The following is a 14,731-nucleotide window of genomic DNA, read 5'->3' as shown; positions in this document are numbered from 1 at the left end:
GAGGAAGGAGATCCGGTATAGAAGTTTCTCATGGTCATTCCATGCTATGCCACATAGGAGAAACATGAATGGATGACCTAAATACCACAAATTTTCCTACCCTGTTTGCAATATTCCTCTTGGTTTTACAATAGCCTAAGTGCTGTAGCTTCTCAACTTGTCTCTAGAATTGTCAGAGGTATTCTAATCCATGTATTGTTAACTCAAGATTTATATAGAAGGACAACTTAGCTTTCTAGCTTGAGATCATGCTGATGTCAGTCTGGAATATTCAATTTTATATCCTGGACCTTTTTCCACATTGTGTCATGTAGTATGAGGAATACTCTAGCTTTATTTTCCAAGTCTACCACTTAAACCAGAACAATTTCTTGAATAATGAAGTTGGAAATTAGAAACTTAAATCCCACCACCACCACCATTGAAGCTTTCCATATACATATTTCAGTCTCTGAGCTTCTTATTTTGGTTTCCTTAATCAGTATGTCAGATTATTTTCCAACATGGTTTTCTTGTCTTAATATTGCCACTTTACAAAACACATTAATAGCCAACACAACAATGTGTCCCTATACACCCATCTGTTTTCCTTCTCATTTCCAGGAGGATTAATAACAACAAATGTAACTAAAACATATTTGTTCCTCAAAAAATGCCAGATGCTGTACTAAGTTCTTGACATAGCAATAGAAAACTTATTTATAGTGCTTGTTAGGTCACAGGCATTTCTTCAGGTGCTTTTTATGTATTTCCATGTGTTAACTCATTTAATTTTACAGTAACCCAGGAGGTAGAAACTGTTACAATCTTTGAGTTAGAGGGAAAACAAACAACAAGAGCTTGAGTCACAGTGTGGTCAGTTACTTGACTTGGATCATAGAATTTAGCACCAGGATTGAAATCCTGATGGATCTGACCTCAAATCCTATGCCCATAACCAATAATGTGCGACTCTGTGTCGAGGCTGAAATGAGCAGTGTGACAGAGTCCACTCAAAGTCTGGTGGGCAATGATGGGTGCTGTGTCTGAAACCAATGAACCCTGACTCCAGCCTTCTGTGCAAGTGACTCATCATTGCACACTGTTGCCCTGTACCATTTCTCCTTTTTGAGACTGTGTGGGAACTGTTTCTCTGGTGTTCAACTTGAAGTGAAGTAGCAGGGACAGACAAGACATACATGGAAAGGAAGGAAGAAAGGTTTCCAGAGGGGAGCGTATCACCAGGATGAATTCAGTTCCCTGGAGGCTTTTTCAATGTGTGTTTTGTTGTCTTCTCTGTACTCACTCTCTTCTTTCTGACCCACACATCCATTCCTTGGCCTTTTTACTCTGTATGCCAGGTACTCATGCCCTTTCCTTGCCATGCCTACTTGATTCCAAGGACAATCATTTCTACTTCTCCCCTAACAATATCAGCCACTCTCTGGTCCCATCATCCTTCTGTCCCAAATAACCTGTAAAGCACAGTCATATAATTATATGTATGTATTTAGACAGAGAATTATTTATGTGATACATTCAAAAAGTGAAATGTCTGGATCATTGTAAGAATGACTTCTGAATGATTAGGCATATTGCAGAAAATTAGACTCACACACGGTTAGTGGAAGTGTATATTGGTGTAAATATCACTGAAAATCCTTAGGAAAATATCACTTTATGCTTAAAAGTATTCATGTGCTTCTCCTGGGAAAGTGTAGAGCAGGGACTCAAAATCCTAGACCCACTTTAAAGCCCAAGCTGTGTTCCACTGGATTTTTTGGCCTCCCCTACTGGGGGTGCTCTGTAACCCTGGTCAACCCACAGATATTGTTCCATTACATTATTATACAGAGAACTCTACTACTTTCTTATTTTAAAACAATCAATTCAAATATTAAAACACCAAGAGGTAAAGAAGAAAAAAGCACTAAAAAGCATATTCTGAACAAGAAACAAAATTTGGCCATATATAATACATAACACATGAAACAAAATATGCAGTAGGATCCAGTGTTGTGTGGCAATGTGTTTACCAACATGATTTGGAGTACATGTATCTGTAACTTAATTCTAAAAGCATGTAGTACAAAACACTAATACTTGCTTTCATGGGCAACACAGACACACAGACACACACTCTTTTCTTTCTCTGAGACAGGGATGGTACTTCCTGTCTATCACAAGGCTGAGTGAACACAACATGCCTGTAGGTCCAGAGCGTTCTTCCTACAGAGACCAGATGTCCAGAAAGCTCTGTCTGCTGGATTCAGGGAAAGCCTTTCTTCATTTCTGTCACCACTACTTGCAAAACCCCCTTGTCTGAGATCCTCAAAGCTGCAGTTCTAGCCTTAGTCTACAGGGAGGTACTTATTTCTAATGATACATCAATGAAAAAAATATTAATTTTGTGGAAGAATAATTTAATTCATTCTAGCTTTGCAAGCAGGTTATAAATAGTTCTGCAGCCTGAATAGGTCTGGAATAAATAAATAGAGGTTGGTAGAAAAGGTTCAGATGGATGTATTCTCAAAAGCATTTTGTTGATGATCCCAAACCTACATCACATGCATTCTTTTAACAAATATTAATTAGGCCCTTATTCTATTCCAGACACTACCAGCCTAAAGTGACTCCTAATCTGAAAACCTATGGCCCAAACAGATTTCACCCATCTGGTGCAAGACAGAGATCTCCACTTTATCCAAGAAACATGGTTCCCATCCCAACAGGAGTGACTAGCAGAAAACATCATCCCTGGCCTGCTCAGAAAAATCTGTCCATGAGACCAGAAAGATTTCCATTTAAGGGAGAACCAGTGCAGTCTCTGGAGGAGCACTCACGGTGTAGAGGCAGACCAATATACTTAAGGACATAATTCCTATTCTGCCACTTACTTGACTGGGAAATGTACCTGACGTCTGTGAGCCTAATATTCATGATTTGAAAAGGGACTGTGGATACAATTCTCATGGGATTTCTGTGAGGTCAAGAGAAACCTAGTGAGTCTGCCCAACACTGAACAAATGTTGGTTGCCACTGGGCAGTTGTTGGTTTTCTTCTTAACCCATTCTTTCCCTGCCATAGCAGGAATGCTGATGCCATGCACTCAATGGCATGGCAGTGATGTAGGCAGAATTCCAAAATGACACAGGAAGTTCCAGTGGGAATGCACGTGATGTCATAAAGGATACTCACTACTATGTCTATGTGGGAGGATCAACCAGTACATGGTGGGGCCTGATGGGAAACCCAGGCAGTCTGGGTGAGAAGCACAAGCTGCTTTATCTTGAGATTGCCTGTAATTCTGGCAGCACAACTGCAAGACAGGGATTGTGCAGAGATGCCAGAGTTCAGTAAGTAGATGTGCACCTGTGTGTGTTTTATCTTCAGTGTCTCTCTCTGTTGGGTCCCTCTGTGGCTTTTTATTACATGTGCTCTCTTCAAACACAAGGCCTTGCCTGAGGCTATAGCTGTAGCTGTTGACTAGCTCACTTTTACACCTTCTTCCCCTCAGTGACATTATTTCTGAAGTAATGCTGGTTCTCAAAAATGACGTTGACTCTTCCTGTGCTACGTGTATTGACCATGTGCCCTTAACCCTCACTTTAATCTTTGATTTTTGTCCCTTTCATTTATGGACTTTCATGAAAATTAGTTGGTTCCTGGACATCTTCAAAATGTCACCAATAGGGGCCTTTGTTGTTGTTGAGTATTGTTATGGACTCATAGCTTTTTAACATACCGGTTAAAGGATTTTGAGTAGAGGAATGACAAGATTTGACTTATGCTTTAAAAAATCACTCTGACTGCTGTGTTGAAAATAGATGGTAAGGGAGCCAAGGGCAAAAGCAGAAGGACAAGTTGGAAAGCAACATAATCCAGGAGACAGATGTTGGTGACCTGGCCAGGGTAGGTAGCAACGGAGGGGGTGAGAAGTTGCCAGACTCTGGATATATTTTAAAGGTAGAGACAAGAGAAGATACATCCCTTCCTATCGGTTGGATGTAGAGTGTGAGAGAAAGAGAGCACTCCAGGCCCACTTCCAAAGTTGTGGGGACCGAGCATCAGGAATGTCTAGGTCACATGCTCTGCCTACATTTAATTTCACTTCTAATGGCACACAGGAAAAGTCCCAACACTCGAGAGTAGCAGGACTGTCCTGACAGTGGGTCACACATAGTGAAAGCAATGACCACCCCCCTACAACAGAAGTTCATCTGAGGTCTGGCCATAATTAGTACACTGCAGAGAGGTCAGCAGTGACTGAAATTTTATTCATAAGGGTGAGACAACATGTGCATTTTGAAATTGGCTGAGGTCTGCTTGATGGTCCAGGAGATGGTCTACCTTCGTGAATGCTGCAAGACAGTAGAGCGGGGGGGAAAAAAAAAACGTGCCCTGCTTTCGTTGTTGGGTACAGTGTTTCATTTAGATCCTGTCACTGTACTGGTTTTTAACATCCTTGCCAATTTTCTTTCTTTCTAGTCATTCTGTCGCTTGCTTAGGAAGAGTTGTCTCTTGGGCTGAAAGCATTTCGGGCTAGGCAAAAAGAAAGCTTGATCTGGATATTTCAAACTGAGTATTGTTGAGGGCAAGGCTGGAGGCAATGGGGCAGCTTGGGAAGCTGTTACATCAGTACCACCTTTCCTTTAAGCTTGTACTACACAGGCAAAGAAGTACAGCTTGCTGATTGTTCACAGAATGCATTTGGGGACTGGAGGTTTGATTTCGGAGGTGTGAGAGGTTGTCTCCCAGGTGTGGTGCTGTTGTTTGATTAGAGAAGCCTGAGAGAAGGCGAGATTAGGACCCCTTCCAGCTGTGTAGCTGGTGTCTAGTCTAACCCATGGACACACGCACCTCTGTTCTTTATAATTCCTGCTCCATTTTTTAAGAGGTTCAACACAGTTGCTTCCTCTTCCAGGATTTCTCCCCTGATTGTGCCACCTGTGAGATAAGGCTCTTGTATCTGGACAGGCAGAGGAGTTTGTTTTCTGGGGCTTTTGTGATCAGTCTCTTGGGGCAGGTTGGCACTTTGCTTGTCCTATTGTGGAGTTAGTCCATGACATGAGACATGGTAAGTGGACCATGGACGTGTCTTCAAATTTGCCTTTTTGTTCCCAATTGCAGAATGCCGTATGTGTGGTAGCACTTTTCAAGGAAGGAAGAAAGGCGGGAATCATTTCCAGGGTAATTTTGACAAGAAGAACTGTCATTATGAAGATGGTGGGTATGAACTTCTGCCTTCACAGTGCTAGGAGAGTGATGGAAGCATGGAGATGAGGGATGTCCACAGGGACCACCAACTAAGACAGTAAGTGACAAGGCAGCCTGGTTTGCACGTAGCAGCCCCCGGGACTGTGCAACCCTTTCATTCTCTGTGGTCTTCCTTTTCTTCTCTCATTAGAGAATTGAAGAATGCTGGAAGTGGAATAATGACTGAGCAATTCCAATTATAGCCCTGGTGTCAGTGAGGGGAGCATGTATAGAAGACTTTCTTAACTTTAATGAATACCCACCTTCTCTCCCTTTCCCCACAGCACTCCTTATAGAAGTGCTGTAACTTCTATAAGGAGAAGGAACAGGAAGCTAGTGAAATGGCATAGGGAAGATCAAATCCATATTACCATGTGGAGAAATAGAAAACCTCCAGAGAAAAAAAAACGAGGCAGAACACACAAGATGAAACATGAGGAACTGGTTCAAGGTCACAGTAAGTATCTCGGTGAGGTCTGCATTAGGTAGAATATTCTGGGCCAGGCGTGGTGGCTCACGCCTGTAATCCCAACACTTTAGGAGGCCGAGGCAGGCAGATCACTTGAGGTTAGAAATTTGAGACCAATCTGAGCAACATGGTGAAACCCCATCTCTGCTAAAACTACACTAACTAGCTGGGCATGGCAGCAGTCACCTGTAAATTCAGCTACTTGGGAGGCTGAGGCAGGAGAATCACTTGAACCTGGGAGGTGGAGGTTGTAGTGAGCTGGGATCACACCACTGCACTCCAGCCTGGGCAACAGAGCAACACTCTGTCAAAAGAAAGGAAAGAAAAAAAGAAAGAAAGAGAGGAAGAGAGAGAGAAAGAAAGAGAAAAAGAGGGAGAAAGAAAGAGAGAGAGAAGAAGGAAGGAAGGAAGGAAGGAAGGAAGGAAGGAAGGAAGGAAGGAAGGAAGGAAAAGAAGGAAGGAAGGAAGGAAGGAAGGAAGGAAGGAAGGAAGGAAAGAAAGAAAGAAAGAAAGAAAGAAAGAAAGAAAGAAAGAAAGAAAGAAAGAAAGAAAGAAAGAAAGAAAGAAACAAAGAAAGAAACAAAGAAACAAAGAAAGAAACAAAGAAACAAAGAAAGAGAGAGAATATTCTGCAACCTGATAGAAGGAAGATCACATAAAACACCCTAAGTTGATTATTTGAAAGAGGGCTTCAGAATGGAGAGAAAGGAAGCTTAGGGAATCCATATTTGGAATGAAAATAAGAAATCATGTCAGTGGTCGCTTCTTTAGAAGTCCAAGCTAGGTAGAAAGCTGGGAAAAAAACAGCTGGTTGGTTCTGTTCTCCATCCTTAGTTCCATGTTATCTCTCCCTTCTCTCCTATTTCTTCTTTTTACCCTTAGATTCCTTACGAGATAAAGTATGACAAGTCATGGCTAATGAATTCAATCCAGAGCCATTGCAGTGTCCCCTTCACTCCAGTTGATGTAAGAGAGGATGGTGAAGCCAGATGAGTGGGCACGGGGGATGGGGAGAGGTCTGGCTCAGCAGGGGCCATTGGCCTCTGAAGCTGTTGCTCTTGCCTTCACTCCCTGTAGTTCCACTACATCCAAAATCGGGCATGCTTCTTTGTCCAGGATGCTAGTACTGCCTCCGTATTGAAGGATGTCAGTTATAAGATTTGTGATGATGAGAACCAAAAGGTGTGTGCCAAGGGCATTCCCTGTACTTAGTCTCTGGGCAGGAGGACACGCCAGGGGGCTGATCATCCTCTTTGGTATTAGGGGTCCTGGTACTTACTACGCTGCCTTGCTGCAGATATGTATATTTGTCAATCTTTCTACTGCGCCCTACTCTGTAAAGAATAAGTGAAGCCAGGCCAAATGGAGATGCTAAAGGTAATACAGACTCAAGGATCATTGTATGCTCACTTCCTGGACCCACCTCTTCTTCCCCTGGCCCCCTCTTTCCCTGTCACTGCTACTACCACCACCACCACCACCACCACCACCACCACCACCCCCACCACCACCACCACCACCACCAGAGCCTCAGAGCCTCTGTCTTCATCTCTATCTCTGCAGCTGACCATAAACAAATGGTACAATGTCTCCCAGCGGGCTCTTGATTTCCAGAATCTCCGCTTTGACCCAAGTATGGCTGACAGCAGCAATTCTCAGGCAAGCGGGGGCAGAGCGGTCTGCCTGAGAGGGAGACTTAGGGATGGCAATTTATGGAGGGATTGGTGCTGGCTCTGGGCCAGCCATGGCCCTTCCAGCCTTCTGATTCTCTTCTCTTGGCTTCTTCAAGACTCTGATAGGCTGTGCACATTGCATATACATCCTGAATCCAGCAGAAACCTGCATGGCGGCACCTTGGGCTCCTCGCAAGATCATCTATTGAACAGAAATTCCTGAGGTGAAGCTAGGCAGTGCTGGTATTTAGTTATGAGGGGGTGAAATACTAAGGTGTAGGGCAGATTGTCTCCATAATGGCCCAAGATAGCTAACTCGCTGCACTCTTAACTCCCCTTGTATCCCAAAGCGTATTGTGCTCTGAACTAGATGCAAACAGACTGTACTCGAGCTGCCTATGACGCGTGTCTGGACATGTATAGAGAAGGCTCCCTAGACCAGTCAAGACCCTGAACCCTCTCCAAAAATAAGGGGTGAGAAGGGGGAGCTCAGATCATTTTGGATGGGGTGCATGGCAGCTAACATCAGGATAATGGCACACAGGCAGGCAGAGGGTACCGTGTGGTGACTAGATGAAGGGCTGCAGGAATCAGGGACCTACGTCCAGGTGTCTCTCTTTCCTCGGCCCCCCGTCCAGTTTGCCTCCCTGTCTTTCTTCAGCTGAGCGGCTGGCGGATTGGCGCAACGGTGAAAGGGCTGAAGCTCAAAGAGCTATGGCTAGGAAGGGGAACCCCTCTGTGGCAGCACCTTCTCGGACCAGTCTAGCCTATGTGAAGGTCAGTCGGGTCAACCCGTATCGGCCTCTTCCTGGGCACCTTTGCTGCCTTGGGTGACCTGGACTGTAGTCCTGAAAGTCCTTCTGCAGGAAGAAGCAGCCTTGTCCCTGGGAGCGACGCGGGAGGACCACAAACCTCCCCTCCTACACACACACACACACACACACACACACACACATTCCTTTCTCTGTGTCACTCACTCATCTGTGCTTAGAGGTCTCCTTTCCTTCCTCTGACATGCTCCCCTTTTCACCTGCTCTGGGTTGTGTTTCCCGCCTGTCTCCACTAAGCTTCCTCCAGCGTGCCCTCCGTGAGTGTGCTCCAGGAAGCGGGGCTCAACCACCTCCCCAGGACCAGCAGTATTCAGATGCTGGTGCCCTGGACTGAGAAGAGTCCTTTAGTCCAGGGCCTCATGCTGAGACAGGCCTTCCTGCCTCCATGCTGAGATGAGGCTTCCCTCCCCTGTCCTGAGAGGCATTCTCCTTCTCTTGCTCCAAAAAGATCCCCCCACCTGTCCTGGGCTGGCATGGGGGCTTCCCTGTTTCATACTGAGGGCCAAGGCCCTGGGTGGCTGCTGTCATGCCATCTCTTCCTCTGGCCCAATGCCAGGAGCTGGGCCCTCCTTGGGGAGAAACCTGGGTTTCCTCAGTCAAGGGACCAGAAGCGGGCCACGTTCCTGAGGCAAGAGTGGAAGGCAGAGGGCCGAGGAGGTTAAGGAGACAGAAGGACAGACCTCTCAGGGCATTGCCCCTCCTTCCCTCCACACCTCACATCGACCTACCTGGGCCCTCAGAGGAGTCCTGGGTAGCTCCAGAAGGGTACATTCCCCAGTCAAGGCACCAGCACAGAGGGACACAAGAGTCAGGGACCATCAGAAGAGAATGCAGTGGTCAGGAGAGGGGGTCCCCAGGCTCTGAACCCCATGCTGAGCTGAGGCCTGATCCTTCACTCCTCCTGGGAAGTCTTTCCCCATGGCTGCTCTGTTTCCCATGCCCAGCTCAGACTGAGCTCACACAGGTGAGAAAGCCTCCAGCTGCATCCAGTCAGCCCCAGCCCAACAGGTGCATGTTTTCCTTTTCTGCCTCAGTCCCCAAGGCCAGCCAGGGGGTGAAGAGGGGAAAGGCTGCAGCTGGGGAGCCCTTTTCTTCTCTATTCCTCCCTAAACTCCACCTCCGCAGCAGAGCATCTTTCCCTTTCATTTGTATTGCATCCTGTTTCTCCACTGTCTCCCCTTTCCTATGTCTCACCATCTCTCCCTCCCCTACCTTCACCGTTTCTCTTGTCATCCCCTCTGCCTTCCCCTTCCTGTCTCCTGAGCCTGGCCTCACTCACCTCCCTGTCCCAGCATCCTGGGCCATCCCTAAGGGATGACCTGGTCTTGACCTGGACCTGGTCAGGCAGGTTGATGGACAGCCAGTGAGATAGCAGAGCCCTGGGCTCCCACCCTATTTCCTGCTCCCTGCAGAGCCTTCCATGGTGACTTGGACAAAGGCGAGTGAGGGAGGGAAGGGAAGAAAGCCCTGGAGCCTGGGCTCCCAATGCCGCATTGTGTGGCACTGGAGAAAAGGGACTCACGGCAGTCTAGGTAGAAGCTAACCAGGAGCAAGGAGAGGGAGGAAAGGCAGAGGGAGAGGGAAACAGACTGTGCAACCCTGAACTGTCAGTCACTTCATTCAATTTTTAGTTTTGTACAGTGCCATCCGGTATTGTTTCCCCAAGTTGTTACGCCTGGTAAGTATGTATAATACCATCATTATTGTCTCCCTTTACTCAAGAACATAACCTCCACACCTGCCCTCAAGTCCTTTGGGTCTTGCCTAGATTACATGCTTGTATCAGACCCTCATCCATTTTACAGACATGGATTCCTGAAAAAGGCAAGAATATTCTCCCTAGAAAATGTGTCCACAGGCACTCACACACACACATGTTGGCATGTAATAGTAGAGATATCCAGCACCCCATGAGAAAGCTGCCTACTGGAATTTCCAGGCCTGTTTCCCACCTGGCCTCTGATGCTTGTTCTCCCTAGACATGTTCATCTTATCGGTCGGTCATCCAGCTCCACCTCCTTGGTCTCCACTGCTGACTTCCTCTTTCCTTCTTCAGGACGGCCGAGAGTTATCCACACCGGTGATTGTTGACATTGATAGTTCTGAGTTAATGAAACCCCGCAAGGTAAGGAAGAAGTATCAAGCAAGACTTGGGGTGTCGTAAGGGAAGCTTTGTCCATTGCATAGGTCCAAATTGTCTTTTGATTCCAGGAAAGCTATACTGGATCTGAGATCCTAAAGAGTATAGTCCTGCAATTCCTGCAACAGTGAGTATCCCTGGGACCATGAGAAAAGGGAGAGCTGAGGCAGGCCGGGCCACCCATGCACAGGTCAGCTCATGGGAATTTTCAAGTCTCATTTGGCGCCCAAGCCACAGAGACAGCCTATCCTCACTGCTTCCCCACAGGTATTACTCGATTTCTGGTTCTGGAGATCGACAGGGTCTCCTCAGTGCTTACCACGATGAGACCTGCTTCTCCCTGAGCATTCCCTTCAACTCTGAGGACTCAGGTCCATGAGTGTCACAGCTCAGACCTTGATCCAGGGACATGTGGCTCTCCTGCAGAAAGAGACCACCTCCTGGAAATGCCCTCACTGGCTGGACCACCTACTCCTGCTCCTCTTTTTTTCCTAGGAGCAGCTTCTGCAAGTACTTCAAGGATAGCAGGAATATAAAAATGCTCAAAAACCCCTGTAAGTGTGTGATGGAGAAGACTGGGCAGGGTAAGGAAGTGTGATGGGAACAATCACAGGGGACAAGGAACAGAGTGTGGCAGCTCCCCCCACCCCCCGCACCTTCCTTGCTTCTCTTCTCCTCTATAGACCTGCAGAGGCAGCTGCTGAAGCACACAAAACAGCCACAAAATGTGGACTCCCTCAGTACATGGCCCAAAACTCAGCATGACCTCAGCTCCATCCTGGTGGACATGTGGTGCCAGACGGTGAGCACCTGCTTCCTCCCTTGGGCAGGCCCAGAGAGCCAGAGGTGGGTAGGAGGTTAAGGGGGATCCTGAACACCTGAGCTCTTTCCTTTCAGGAAAGGATGCTCTGCTTTTCTGTCAACGGAGTGTTCAAGGAAGGTGAGTGTCTGTAGAGTCCCCTCCCCAGATCCCCATTGCTCCCTCCCCTGGCTGGGCTCCTTCCCAGAATTCTCCCAGCTTCCCTGATTTCGTTGCTTCCCTTCCTCTTTTTCCCTCTGTGTTTTCACACCCCCTGCTCTGCCCGCAAATCAGCCTGATCTGACCTAGGTCCATGCCTGTCTGCCCTGCACAGCTCAGGTGTGCATTAAGGACACAGACTATGGAGTTTGACAGCTCTCATCCCAGTCCTTACTCTGTGAACTTGTGCTGGTTAATTAACCCTTTGGTTTCCTCATTTGCAAAATGGGGCTAATAATAACCCCTTTATTGGGCTACTGTGAAATAGGAATCAAGTGAACTTGTGGTTTTCACAGGGCCCAAGCGTGATAGGGGCCCTATCACTGGGAGCTGATTGTTTCTGTTGTTGCCTTCCCCATTCCTGCCACATCTGCCTGACTCCAAGTGAACAATTGTCCTGGTCTGTCCCCGCTTCTGTGTGAGTGTCAAGCAAGACTCTGACTGGGGTTCACTGTGTGAGCATGTAAAGCCTGTGCAACTCTAAGGTGGTGGTGTTTGTTGTCTTTGAAGTGGAAGGACAGTCTCAGGGCTCTGTTCTCGCCTTCACCCGGACCTTCATCACTACCCCTGGCAGCAGTTCCAGGTTAGTGCTGTGTTGTGGGCAGGAGCACCCATCCCAGCTTGGGGCCAGTGTTGTGGGAATGTGGTGGGTGCAGTCCTCGGGGTGTTCTCAATATTGTGGAACGCCAACAGGTAGATCCAAGGAACAGTCCAGACTAATGTTTAAGAGTGTGGGCCCTGGAGTTCGAATACAGGTTTTGTTCCTCATCCCAACATTCACAAACTATGTGACCTTGATCAACTTATTTGACCTCTCTGTGATTCAGTGTCTTTCTCTGAAAATTAGAATAAAAGTATCCACTTCTTTGCACTGTTGCACAGGGTAAACATGTTGGGGTTCTAAAAATCTAGTGAAGCTGGTAGACAATCTCTTCAAAGGCAGAATCTGTGGGAGCCTTAGAATGTACCAGCCAAAATATCTGGGAGGCAGGCACAGTAGGGATATGGAAGGAATTTCGTTGCTGAGTGGCAGCAGTGGTTAAGAAGGATCCTGTTGTTGGGGGTGTGGAGTTGTCTACCTGTCCAGTTTGAGGGTGCATTTTTCTTTCCTCCAGTCTGTGCATCATGAATGATGAGCTGTTTGTGAGGGACACCAGCCTGCAAGAGACTCAGAGTGCTTTCTCCATCCCAATGTCCACACTCTCCTCCAGCTCTGAGCCCTCCCTCTCCCAGGAGCACAGGAAATGGTGCAGGCTTTCTCTGCCCAGTCTGGGATGAAACTAGAGTGGTCTCAGAAGTGAGTACTCGGAGTACATGAGGATGGGTGGAGTTGGGACATCAGAGGAGTGAGTAATGGAAACACACGTGCAATTTGGAAAAATAACTATCTGATGTTGCGGGAAGTCAGGGACCCCGAATGGAGGAACTGGCTGGAGCCGTGGCAGAGGAACATAAATTGTGAAGATTTCATGGACATTTATCAGTTCCCAAATAATACTTCTATAATTTCTTATGCCTGTCTTTACTTTAATCTCTTAATCCTGTTATCTTCATAAGCTGAGGATGTACATCACCTCGGGACCACTGTGATAATTGTCTTAACTGTACAAATTGCTTGTAAAATGTGTGTTTGAACAATATGAAATCAGTGCACCTTGAAAAAGAACAGAATAACAGCAATTTTTAGGGAACAAGGGAAGACAACCATAAGGTCTGACTGCCTGTGGGACTGGGCAGAATAGAGTCATATTTTTCTTCATACAGAGAGCCTATAAATGGATGTGGAAGTAGGGAAGATATTGCTAAATTCTTTTCCTAGCAAGGAATATTAATATTAATACGCTGGGGAAGGAATGCATTCCTAGGGGGAGGTCTATAAATGGCCGCTCTGGGAATGTCTGTCTTATGCAGTTGAGATAAGGACTGAGATATGCCCTAGTCTCCTGCAGTACCCTCAGGTTTACTAGGGTGGGGAAAAACTCTGCCCTGGTAAATTTGTGGTCAGACTGGTTCTCTGCTCTCAAACCCTGTTTTCTGTTGTTTAAGATGTTTATCAAGACAATATGTGCACCGCTGAACATAGACCCTTATCAGTAGTTCTGCTTTTTCCCTTTGTCCTGTTCCCTCAGAAGCATGTGATCTTTGTTAGACCCTTACTAGTAGTTCTGCTTTCTGCCTTTTGAAGTATGTGATCTTTGTACCTACTCCCTGTTCTTACACCCCCTCCCCTTTTGAAACCCTTAATAAAAACTTGCTGGTCTGAGACTCAGGCAGGCATCATGGTCCTACTGATATGTGATGTCACCCCTGATGGCCCAGCTGTCGAATTCCTCTCTTTATACTGTCTCTCTTTATTTCTCAGCCAGCCGACACTTATGGAAAATAGAAAGAACCTAAGTGGAAATATTGGGGTCAGGTTCCCCCAATAATCTGCCCATCTGCCCAGGGAACTCTTCAGAGAGCTGACACCAGGTGCTCCACGTCCATGTTCTTGAAGGGGTTCAGCCATTTATTTTCATTTCTAAACAAACAGCGGTAGCACAGAATCTCACCTTATGGTCAGTTCTCAATGACTGTCATTTAGCAATTCCAAATTGCAGGCAAGAGTTGAACGGGACATTTGCACAATTTATTGTCCACATTTCCATGATGCTTGCATATTAGACAATCAGCAGGCATCCTTTTTGAAATTAAAATAACAGCAGTATGACATTTTCACATCACAATCCTATAAATGATGACATAGAAGAGGTACCACCAGTTTACAAATTATGCCTCCACTTTCGTGTTTGGCATATGTTATTTCCTACCACTTGCCACTTTTCAGTTCTTTATGTACATGTTCATTAGGGAGTCATATGTTGGAGTGTGAATTTCTTAAAACTAGCAACTAAGGGGATAGTTGCAATTACATAAAGAATAATGCCAATCTTGTTCTTCCCTGTAGTGCCTCAATAGTCAAAGACAAGCTCCTGTACCTCTCTAAGCCTTGGTCCTCTCACCCAGGGAGCAGAGATGGTCTCACATGTTATCACATGTGAGACTACAAATGGTCCACATGTTACTTATCAACCACAGTGTCTGTTCAGCTCAGGCTGTCGGAGCTGCCAGGGCTCCTTTGTGGGCAGAACCATTGAACCCATCACATGGCCCCTCTACTTCCTCTCTGTACATCATCAGGCTACCACAGCCTTGACCTCCTTTCCTAGCCAACTCGGATGCCATGGTCTTCCAGTCACTCATCCTCTTGCCAATTCCCATGATTTCCTGTGGTCCTATGTTCCCAGCACATGCTACCTCTGAACACCTGACCTCACTCTTTCTCTCATCTCTTGAGCTCTCTAGCTCTACACATACACACACACA

General features: G+C 46.5%; 1 pseudogene; it reads left to right on the top strand.

Annotated features, from left to right (window-relative positions):
- Positions 1–5,237: 5,237 nt before the first annotated feature.
- LOC108523488 (nuclear RNA export factor 2-like) lies at positions 5,238–12,662 on the top strand (annotated as a pseudogene).
- The last annotated feature ends 2,069 nt before the right edge of the window (positions 12,663–14,731 follow it).

This window comes from Rhinopithecus bieti, unplaced genomic scaffold (assembly GCF_001698545.2).
Source record: "Rhinopithecus bieti isolate Rb0 unplaced genomic scaffold, ASM169854v2 scaffold_75397, whole genome shotgun sequence".
Taxonomy (NCBI): Eukaryota; Metazoa; Chordata; class Mammalia; order Primates; family Cercopithecidae; genus Rhinopithecus; species Rhinopithecus bieti.
This window is presented reverse-complemented; position numbering and strand designations above follow the sequence as displayed.